Consider the following 11,226-nt stretch of genomic DNA (forward strand, 5'->3'; position numbering starts at 1 on the left):
AGAGAGACAGAGAGAACTAGTATCACTGAGGAAAGAAGAAATAGAAACTGATGTAGGCAAGAGAGAGAGAGAGAGAGAGAGAGAGAGAGAGAGAGAGAGAGAGCTCATTCAAGAAAGCAACTCAATATGTCATTCAACATCTGCAAAGCAATCGACAAGAAGTCGTTGTCCCTGAACATTACTCCAACCCCGAACCAGAGGAAATGAGTCCATGAATAACTGACAGAACGACTTGAATCACAAGCAGTTGAAAAGTTCAGATGAGTTGGAAGAAACAAACAAGGACTTCTCATAAACAAACCACACAGGCACATACACAAAGCCCCATTGCAAATGACGTATTAATATTAACGCTATACACACAGGAAACGCAAAAGACAAAAGGCTTTCTCGCTTACCCAGAGATTAGAAATGAAAGTTCTCAAAGAGAAAGAGAGAGAGAGAGAGAGAAGAGAGAGAGGAGAGAGAGAGAGTCTCTTTCTCAAGCTTCTTCACAATGCACATTCTATACTACAGAGAGAGGAAAATAAAAAAATAAATTAAATATTATATACAAAATAAAAGTAGTAAATGAATATGAATAAATAAATAAACAAATAAATCCCACAAAGATCAATAAAAGGTCCGAGAAGATCTACAGACGATAATAAATGAAATTAAAAGTCAACAAAGTTTAAACTTGACTATACATCGATCTATAGACTTCCTTTACTTAGGCTTATTTCAGGCTTTGCTTCCAAAGCCTAAGCCTGAAAGTACTTCTATATTAATATAAGAATATATATCTTGATATATTTGTGAAATATACAATAATATATTTTATTTTACAAAAATTTATCAATTCTCTCTCTCTCTCTCTCTCTCTCTCTCTCTCTCTCTCTCTCTCTCTCTCTCCAAACACAATCGATTATATTCTAATTCAATAATAAACAAATCTGATAAGTTAACACTCTCTCTCTTTACTTTTTTTTTGTAAATTAAAACATTGTTTTATAACCGATTGTTTGGAGAGAGAGAGAGAGAGAGAGAGAGAGAGAGAGAGAGAGAGAGAGAGAGAGAGAGAGAGAATTATTCAGAATCACTCACTGACGCTCCCCATTCCAAAATCTAATCGAGTTCAGCTGACACAGACATAACAATCTCTATGCCCAAATCCCGAGAGGGCATTGCCCAGCCTCGGTAAAATAACTAGTCTAATGGACCCCCATTAATCGATTCAAATGCTTACATTACGAATACATCAATAATATAACAGAGTCCAAACATACAACGTCTATTGTATACCAAAATAGCGGTTTTGATTCCGAAAATAAATTCGGTTGTTTGTCATCGGGCGGGATCATCATTCAATAGAGAGCTGCATATTGCCTTTCATTATTCAGTCATATATTGTACCAATTCAAAAGTTACTCTAAAGAGGATGTTAATAATTTCTTTCAGTCCGTGATTTGCGACAAATGAATGCAATTATCACGACGCAAGAGACACTGATTGATTGATGGTCAGATTTCATGATCAAATTATTAATAAATAATTATTATCTTATTCTCGTATTTTGAGTTTGATCTGATGCTAAAATTCAGTCCCCAAGGAACCAAATGATGAAAAATCTATGGATGATTTCAATGAATAAAAATATACAGAAGTGGTTAAAATCTCTAAAGCATCAGGTTGATTCGTAATATATTTTTTATTCTTGAAGGGTTTGAAAAAATCTGTCCGTGTAATCCTCACCGGTGCACTGTAGGCATTACTTACAGTGGTTTTCTTTTGTTTGCGACGTGCCTTAGGCCATAAGCTGCAACCCTTGCGTTCCTTTGACTGTACCTCCGTTAATATTCTCTCTCATCCATCTTACTTCAGCAACTTTCCCCTACAACTGCTTCACAGTGCAAAAGGTTTTCCTCCTGTTGCTCCTCTCAAACCTTTTCTCTCTCGATTTCCCTTTCTTTCGGCTGCTGAATGATCTCATAGGTCCCAGGGTTTGGCCTCTGGCTTAAATTTTATATTCCCCCTCATTCTTATAATCAGAAAAACTACCTATGGGCCTGGGTCTGCTCATTCTTGCTTTATCCTGATATCAAGTTTCTTTTTATGAACAGGCAAAATTTTCTCATTTCATTTCTTTTATGGAATAGGGGGGGGGGGGGGTCGGTTCAGGGTAAAAGGTTGACCCTTTCCAACCTTGACTTACATCCGATGGAATCTTTGGATCCTTTGGCATAATTAATGAACTAATCAGGAGGGGAAGAAGAGGTGGAACACGTCCGAATATTCTCTCTCTCTCTCTCTCTCTCTCTCTCTCTCTCTCTCTCTCTCTCGTCAAATTCCTATCTAGTAATCTATATCAGATGAATAATTGTTTAAGGGATTCTAGATCACGCGAATTCATTCAGTGAAGGTTCGACACAAATCTGAAATATGAAGGTGTTCAAAGTCTCCTCACATCTCCCTCGCATCTATCCATTTCCTTCCGTTGCTTTACCAATTCTCTCATTTATGCAGCGATGCTCGAATGTTCAAGAGGGGCTCATTAGAGAGAGTGATGACCTTGATTGCCTGCCATAAGGCCCTCATTAACAGCCATTAAGAGTTTCTTCCCCTCACACTTTCAATAGGGCTGATGTCGCTCTGTATATATCAGTTGTTAGAAGTGCAATTCAATTGTTTCCCTGGGAAATATCTTAAGCTGGAGAACGGTTGGAAATACCAATAGTATATAAAGATTTTCGTCGGAACTGTATGTGTGTGTGTGTGTGTTTGCTTTCATACACTATATATACACACACACACGCATATCCATACAACGTTGTGTGTGCATCCGCACTCTAAAACATGTCACAAACACGTTAGTAACTTATCGCCAACACAAAAACAAGTTGAATACAAGTTAACGACTAATTGGTATTCCTAACCAATGCTTCATATCCAAATCAACCGGACCATTTGCTTCAGAGTTCTGTCATGTGCATTTATTTGAAAGAGAAAATCAGACCTAACAGTAAACATGTCATAAACAAAAGTCAGCAACTTATCACAGAGCTACACATAATCACAAGACATGTTGAAAAATATATCAACGACCTCAGTGAAGTAAGAATCTTTGGACAATGCTAGATCACCGTATGGAACACCTGATTAGGACTCCCAATGAGTCGCTGACTTGTTATTAAACTTGTTCGTGACATGTGTGCAACGAGTCGCCGACGTGTGCATGTTACATGTTTTATACGTATGGAAGCACCATCAGAATTTAAAATAACTTTCCACTTTAGGTGAGAACCATAATATTAGCGTCTCATTTTAAAGCACATAGAAGCAGTCTCGCGTTCCGATCTTGTGCCGAGAACAGACAGAGACAAAGGAGGACAGACCCGACAGACAGACTTAACATTTGATAGGAACGGACATCACTGGAATTCACTGAGCAGTTCCAAGACAGCCCAGCAGACCACAGTCTGCCTCTGCATTTCCCCAAAGATACTTGAGACGTCACTCTCAAAATTCCCAGTAATGTCTATTATAATGTTGAAATAGATGTAGAGTTTGAGAAATTAATAAATAAATAAGTAAATGGATGAATAAATTGATAGACCTATAATGAAATATATAAACAAATGGAAACAAAAATAAACAATACTAACAAAATATTCCCATTACATGTCTACAATATCGGAACAGATGTAGAGTTTAATAAATGAATAAATTCTTACAGAAATTAAATAAATATGTAATCGATCACAAAATTAAAAATAAATTATACATCAAATAAAAAAAAAATATAAAAAAAACTAAATAAAAATACTAAATAATTATGCAACCCAGGTCAACTATAACTCATCTTGCTTGCAGTCAGAAACACTTCAAATGCCCACATACCTGACACACAAGAAAAATGCCAACTAGAGCACAAAATAAATAACCTTTTAAGAAATAATATACAAAGTGATACTTACTCTTCAACTTTATGATGACTGTTTTCATGAATGTATCGTTTCACAGAAATAAAACTATTTCAAACCCAGTTCTATGAATATACACTTGCTACTCTTTCCCACTGAAAGGGAAGAACCAGAATAAAATTGAGGAAGGGGGTGGGGGAGATGATCAAAAAGGAATTAAGAGGAAAAATGAACAGCGAGGCTGAGGGGACGAGAGGAGGGAAAAGGAAATATTATGGAACACTTCTTTCACCAATGGAAAGGTTCTCTTTGTTTCTGCTATGAGAGAGAGAGAGAGAGAGAGAGAGAGAGACGACGAGAGAGATGTTGAGATTACGAGGAGAGAGAGAGAGAGAGATGAACTTTGAATAATATATTAATTATAATTATATTACACATGTATCTTACACATTAGACGATCAAAATCCATTACATCTAAAAATAAATACTACAAAAAAAATAGTGTGTGTTTGAACGAATAAAAAACTATGGTCTGTAGGAAAACATCTAATACCCTATAATATTCCCACTGGAAACAACAGAGTATTAACCGAATATTAGCCCAATATTGACCTCCTCCAAATATAAAATCAGTGGATTTTAACTCTGTATTCGCTATCATTAAAAAGCACTGGCATTTCAGGTAATGTTATTCCTTTGTCAAATGCAAAATGACCAGCGAATATACATTTCTCTCTCTCTCTCTCTCTCTCTCTCTCTCTCTCTCTCTCTCTCTCTCTCTCTCTCAAAATAACTTTATTAAACACCAACTACCACATTCACTATGAATCCAATGGTTTTTGACTTCCAGATAAAATTATTCTATATCAGGCCTAATCTACCCTAATTCTTCCTTCCACCCACTTTGGGCACTTTAGGATCGGGATAATCCTTTGGAACGTCGAGGTTGGTCCTTCCCAGGACGATGGTCGTAGGATACTGAAATAGTTTCATGAAGATTCATGAAGGAATTGTTATGATTTCATTAGGAAAGAGATGTATTTGTAATTGTACCTCAGGAATTCAGAGAGAGAGAGAGAGAGAGAGAGAGAGAGAGAGAGAGAGAGAGAGAATGTGTGTGAACGGCAACAGCTTCGCAAATAAACCTGTTTTAAAGCCAATTATTGTCTCGAGCCACAGAAGACAATCTGATCGATCAGCTGAATATGAATGTAAACAGAATGGCGTTACAATAGCCATGGTCACTCGAGAGAAGTTGTAAGAAATAAGAATAAATTAAAGAAAAACAACCGTTAAGAAAGCTTCTTTTTCTTGAACAATAGAGCATTGCTGCTTCGTCCGAAAACGACGAGGTAAAAAGAAACGAAGCTAAAAGTGAATTTAGTCAGGCTGAACTTTTGAAACTTTCTGTTTCTCCTCCATCTGCAATTCTGCCACTTTTCCTCATTTCTTCATTTCTCTCTTCGCCTGACTTGTCAGTTAAGCATCAACAACTTTTACGTGGTCTGAGTGGTTGTCTCATTAAACCACTTCTAGTCTAATAAAAATATTAACATCATCATTCGCGATTTGCTAATTTTCCTTAAATAGGCCTAGTCATACGTCTCTCTCCGATATGGCTTGTCAGGTAAGCATTAAAAACTTCCATTGCTCTGCCTGAAAGGTCCAGATTACCGAAATGTAAATCTTCTAATTAAAATTAATAATATAATTACCGAATGAGCCTATTCTACTGCGCAGGGTTCCAAATTTTTAAAAGTTTAAGTGAGACGATCTTGTAATAGAAATAGGCCTAGCTCTGGTGAGAGGGTTGATTTTCAGGGCAATGGTCCAACCCCCCTCCCCCATCCACTGTCCTGCCCCAAATTGACGATAAATAATCATTGATTATTTCCCGAAATAATCGTTAACTTATTAACCATTGGACGAATGTACATAGAGATATATAATATTTAAGTGCAAGTCATTCTCGTATTGGTAGGAACTGTTCTTATAAAATTTGAGGTCCTTTCTCACGTATGACATAATTCCAAGTCCCTTAAACTATGATTTCCGTTCAGAAACACCTTTTAATTCTGAAACAGTTCATTATATGAATCTTACAAACATTAGGCCTACCCCTCGTAGACAGTGGTACAAAAATACTTTTAGTTCATGGGACAATCTTATTTGGATAGGCCTAATTTACGTAGGTGTTGCACACTCCATGAAGTTTCAATTCAGAAACATACCACCAATTCTGCAACTGTCATTATTCGAATCTTACAAGGAATAGGCCTACGAATGGTACAGAGCGCAATTATCTGTATAGACCTAGTAGTTCATGCGATGCGGCACTCAACGAAGATCCCTGTTCAAAAAGCATTTTAATTCCAATATTGTCCATTATACCGAATATGGACAACCATTAGACCTGCCACTCGTAAACACCGGTACAAAAATACACTTTGGTCAAGGGACAATCTAACCTGAAAATGCCTGTTTAGCGTTGCTCACAACATGCGCCTAATTCGGATTTTTTTTTTTTTTTTCGGGGGGGCCTGTTCACGAAGTTGAATATTGGCGGATGCAATATACTCCTCACACAGCAATTGCCTTTAGTTTTCTTTATGGGAAAAGTTCGGCTCCAAAGTCACAAAACGTCTCCTTTGTCACAATAAGCGTCCGCAAACACGAACAACCCGTCTCTTGTGGGGTAAAAAAATGGTCTTAAAAACGTCAGACTCGACAATAGAACGTTATGAAACTGAAGAGAGTTCTGGATCTTCTCAATCGAATAAACGCAAACCGCGATCTGACGGGCTGAGTTTATTGGCACATCTATGGAAGCCTTTTTTATTGAGGCCTAAGCTGAATTTATCGTCTAGATAAAGCTTTATCATCGAACTTTGCCGTTCCTTACGTTAGCTGATGTACCTTCCTAAAGACAAAACGCATGAAATGTAAATAAACGAGTGCATATTATATAAATAAATAATGTAAATAAACGAGTGATATTACATAAATAAATAAACATTATTTCAACACCTCGTTTATCCTAAGGAATGGTTTCCGTCTAGACACTAAACCGTCTCCTGAGCAGACGTAACTTTTTACCAGAACAACTTTCCACCTTCTCCTTTCCTCTCTCTCATGGAATTAACATTAAGGTGGCCGTAATATTAACCAATTTGCTATGAATTTATCTTGCTACATCCAAGAAGTGCAATAGTTTGCCTGGTGATGTGGAATCTTGGGTCTCCAAATAGTTGAACGAGAAGAACACATTTCATTCCTGCTCTCTGCTGATGACGTCGTTTCCTGAATTCGGGTGTAGCGTTTTCTTTTTTATTATTCCTCTGCATTTATTTATTTTATTTTATTTTATTTTTCACCTTTTTCATATAACCCGCCGCCGCCCTCCCCCCCCCCCTCCCCCCCCCCCCCCCCCTCCCTCTCCTTCTCTTCAGACTGAAACCCTTAAAAAGAAAAGAAAAGAAAAAAAAACTTTCCAATGAACCTGTCTCCTGTTCGTGGGACGCTTACGGTTTCACTACCTGCAAAAAAAAACAAAAAAAAAAAAATTTACTAACTGATTTTTAATAATAATAATAATAATAATAATAATAATAATAATAATAATCCTTATCGCAGATGAAGGCCATATACAGAGATAGACTTGGTAGGGACAATACAAAATGAGATACGTGAGATAAGCTAATAATAATAAACGGTTACACCAATAATCATAATAATAATACAAAAAAAACTTACTCTTATCTGTATTCGCTTTTACTATTATCAAGCTCATGTTTAGAAAACACACCAGGCCTAAATGGATAAAACACGATAACCAAATGAACGTTTCTAAAGACGAAAGGAAGCGAAAGCCTTCAAAACCTTTGGCCTCGGTGTCTAATTTCCTCGGGGTACACGTGGCGGGGAAAGGATAGAGACCCCCGGGACACTTCTCCAAACTCCCCCTAAGGAGAATACATGTTTCTCTCTATCTCTCTCTCTCTCTCTCTCTCTCTCTCTCTCCTTGTTTGGAAAGGTTAGCCACTTAAGATTGGACGTTGTTCTGTCTATCTGACGCTTCTCTCTGATCTTTTGACAGGATTTGTCATCTCATGTTCAGGGAAAAGTTAAATCTTCACAATGTATTGAACACCGATTCCGTGCTGACTGGACACCACTAGACTATCTGTAGACAGATTCTATATTAACAGATTTAACTTTGCTAGTTAGTAATACGTAATTTTATGTTCAAGAAAAAGCAAACACTAGACTCTTCGTGAACAGTAATTAGGACTTAACATAAAGTTTATTACAAACCCGATAGAGTAATTAACCCCAGCAATAAAATGGAGTTAGTTTTTCGAATATTATTAACCTGACTGATCCGGGACCACCCATTAAGTTGACGTGTCACTTACAACTGTCTGAAACTATATCATAAACAGAACGGTCGCCTCATTTGCAGACTCGTCTATGACCTGAACGACACCTCTTGCATTAAATAATTATTCAACATCATATTCTCTTCTTTCCTTCATTTATTTCTAAACCTCAAAGTATCGACTAGGCATGAAAACTATTCCCCGACGGAAACATGTACTATTATATACTGCGCTTCGAATGACATAGGCCTATGCAGAAGCTTCCATATCAAGTTCCTTTATTCCAATTCTGCTGATCTGCATCCAACAAAACCGATAGACGATAGAATAGGTTCAGCTATAGATTCCAGAGTGAACAGTGGCATCAAATCACTTTTAATCCGAGCGTGATCCTCCCTATATTGGGTCTCATATTGCCAAATAGGCCAAACTGCATAAGACTGACCGCCAATAAAAGATAATACGCAAATTGTCGTGCTGAAAGAATGAATTACAATCCTTTTGTGTTTTGGAGATCTATATATATATATATATATATATATATATATATATATATATATATATATATATATATATATATATATATATATATATATATATATATAAACTGACGTTGAAATTCACATCAGTTTCAGGACCAACTGGTCTCCTCCTCTTCAGGCGATGACTTATAATTATATAGTGCAATAAAAGAAGGAAAGTTACTAATGCATTCTTTCCCTCTCTCGACTCTCGTAACTTTTCTCCTTTTACTGCATTAATCTATAATTGCCTGAAGAGATCAATCTATCTTGACACCTTGACACTGATGATTTTTAACGTTTTTTTTATATTTTTGCAAAACGCAACGGAATTTTAATTCCGACCGTTTACCGTAGCAGTTCAAAATGTAAAGTAAACGGAGGACAGATCACGTGAATGGGTAACGAAGACATAAAATAAGATTCCTTAACCTTGGATTCCCAAGGTTCCTTGGAACAAGAAAGGGATCCAGGCCTATATACAGATCCTGTCCGACAGGGTTATAATTAAACCTGTCGGCAACTTATTATATACAAGTCATAAACAAATTAAAAACGAGTTGGTGACAAACTGTTGAAAACTAATCTTGGGTAAATTCGTATGAAGCTCTGGTCAGGACTACCAATAGTTAATGACTTGTATTCAACTTGTTTGTGGCGTTGTGGACGACAAGTAATAATTAACCCTCTTCAGTTATTAACCACCAGCTATAGTTTGACTCCCACAATAATTAGCCCTCTGTAATTATCCAATTATTAACCATCTGCAGTAATTAACCTGCAACGATTAACCACATGTCATAGTTAACACTCCACAATAATTAACCAAGTGCAATAATAAACTAATAAACCACCTGTAATAATCAACCCTCTTCAATAATTGACCCTCTTCAATATCTAACCATTTGCAATAGTTAACCATCTAACACAGTTAATCATCTACAATAATTAGCCACCTGCAATAACTAGCCCTCAGTAATTATTAACACCTGGTATAGTTAACCATCTGAATATCTAACCATCTACAACAATTAACCCTCTGCTACAAATAACCTCAGCAATACGTAACCACACTGCATTAATTAATCCTCTGCAATAATTAACCATCTTCAAATATTAATGCTCTGCAATAATTTAACACCTAACAGAGTTTTTCATCTGCAGTAATTAACACTCCACAATAATTAACCATATGCTATAGTTGACCATCTGACATTTAGCCCTCTACAATAATCAACCTTTAGCTAAATCAACAGTCTGTAATAATCAACTGTCTTCAATAATTAACCACCTTCAACAGTTAACCCTCTGCAGTACTTGAACACCTGCAATAGTTAACATTTGCAATAATTAACCACCTTTAATAGTTAACCCTCTTCAATACTTAACCACCTGCAGTAGCTAACCTCTGCAATAATTAACCCTTGCTACAGTTAACCATTTGCAACAATTGACCCTTCAAATTAATTAACTGCTTTCAATAATTAACCACCAACAATAAGTAGCCATCTGCAATATTTAACCATCTCCAATAAATGACCACTTGTAATAATAAACCTTAAGCAATAACTCCAACAGTTGTGATCAGGTTCCAACTTCTATGACGGGTGTGGCTCAGATGGCAGCGTCCTTGCCTTTCGATGCAATGACCTGGGTTCGACCCTGACGTGAGTCTATAGATCATTAGCATATTCAATCACGAATTAACGTGACGGTAAATCACATCACGGGTTTAATTAATCCTTCCGAGTGTCATTCCCAACAACAGCCCATTAGCAGAGAGAGAGAGAGAGAGAGAGAGAGAGAAGAGAGAGAGACAGACAGGACAGTTGAGAGAGAAAGGCAGGTGATCCTAAACGACATTTTCTTCCTCTGTCTCGTCCTCTCCGTCCTTTATGCAAATGAGGAGGAACATCGACGCTTTTAAAGGCAATTCATCAGTTGCTTCTCATTATATAACGATATCAATAACACAAGCTAAAAAAAAATAAATAAATAAATAAATATAAAACTATAGACTCACTCAAGAAGCGGAAACCTCCGCCAAAGTCAAAACTCACTCTTTGGGGATCTGGAATTGTACTAATATAGAATTAAGGCCAAAGGCTTATAAGCGTTGGGGCCTATGAGGTCATTCAGCGCTGAAGGGAAGTTGAGAGTAGAAAAGGTTGAAAGGCGTAACAGGAGGAAAACTTTTGCAGTTGCTCTATGGAACAACTGTCGGGAAAGGGAGGAGGAAAGTAAGATGTAAGAAAGGGAATATGAACGGAGGTAGAGTAAAAGGAATGAAAGGGATCGCAGCTGGGGGCCGAAAGGACGCTGCAAATAACCTTCAGTAATAAAGCGCAGAATCAGAATATATTGTGAGGCTTATGTCGTAACATAGAATGCAACGTTGGACTATCCTTCCTTTTAATGAAATTT

The sequence above is a fragment of the Macrobrachium nipponense genome, chromosome 25, assembly GCF_015104395.2.
Source record: "Macrobrachium nipponense isolate FS-2020 chromosome 25, ASM1510439v2, whole genome shotgun sequence".
NCBI lineage: Eukaryota > Metazoa > Arthropoda > Malacostraca > Decapoda > Palaemonidae > Macrobrachium > Macrobrachium nipponense.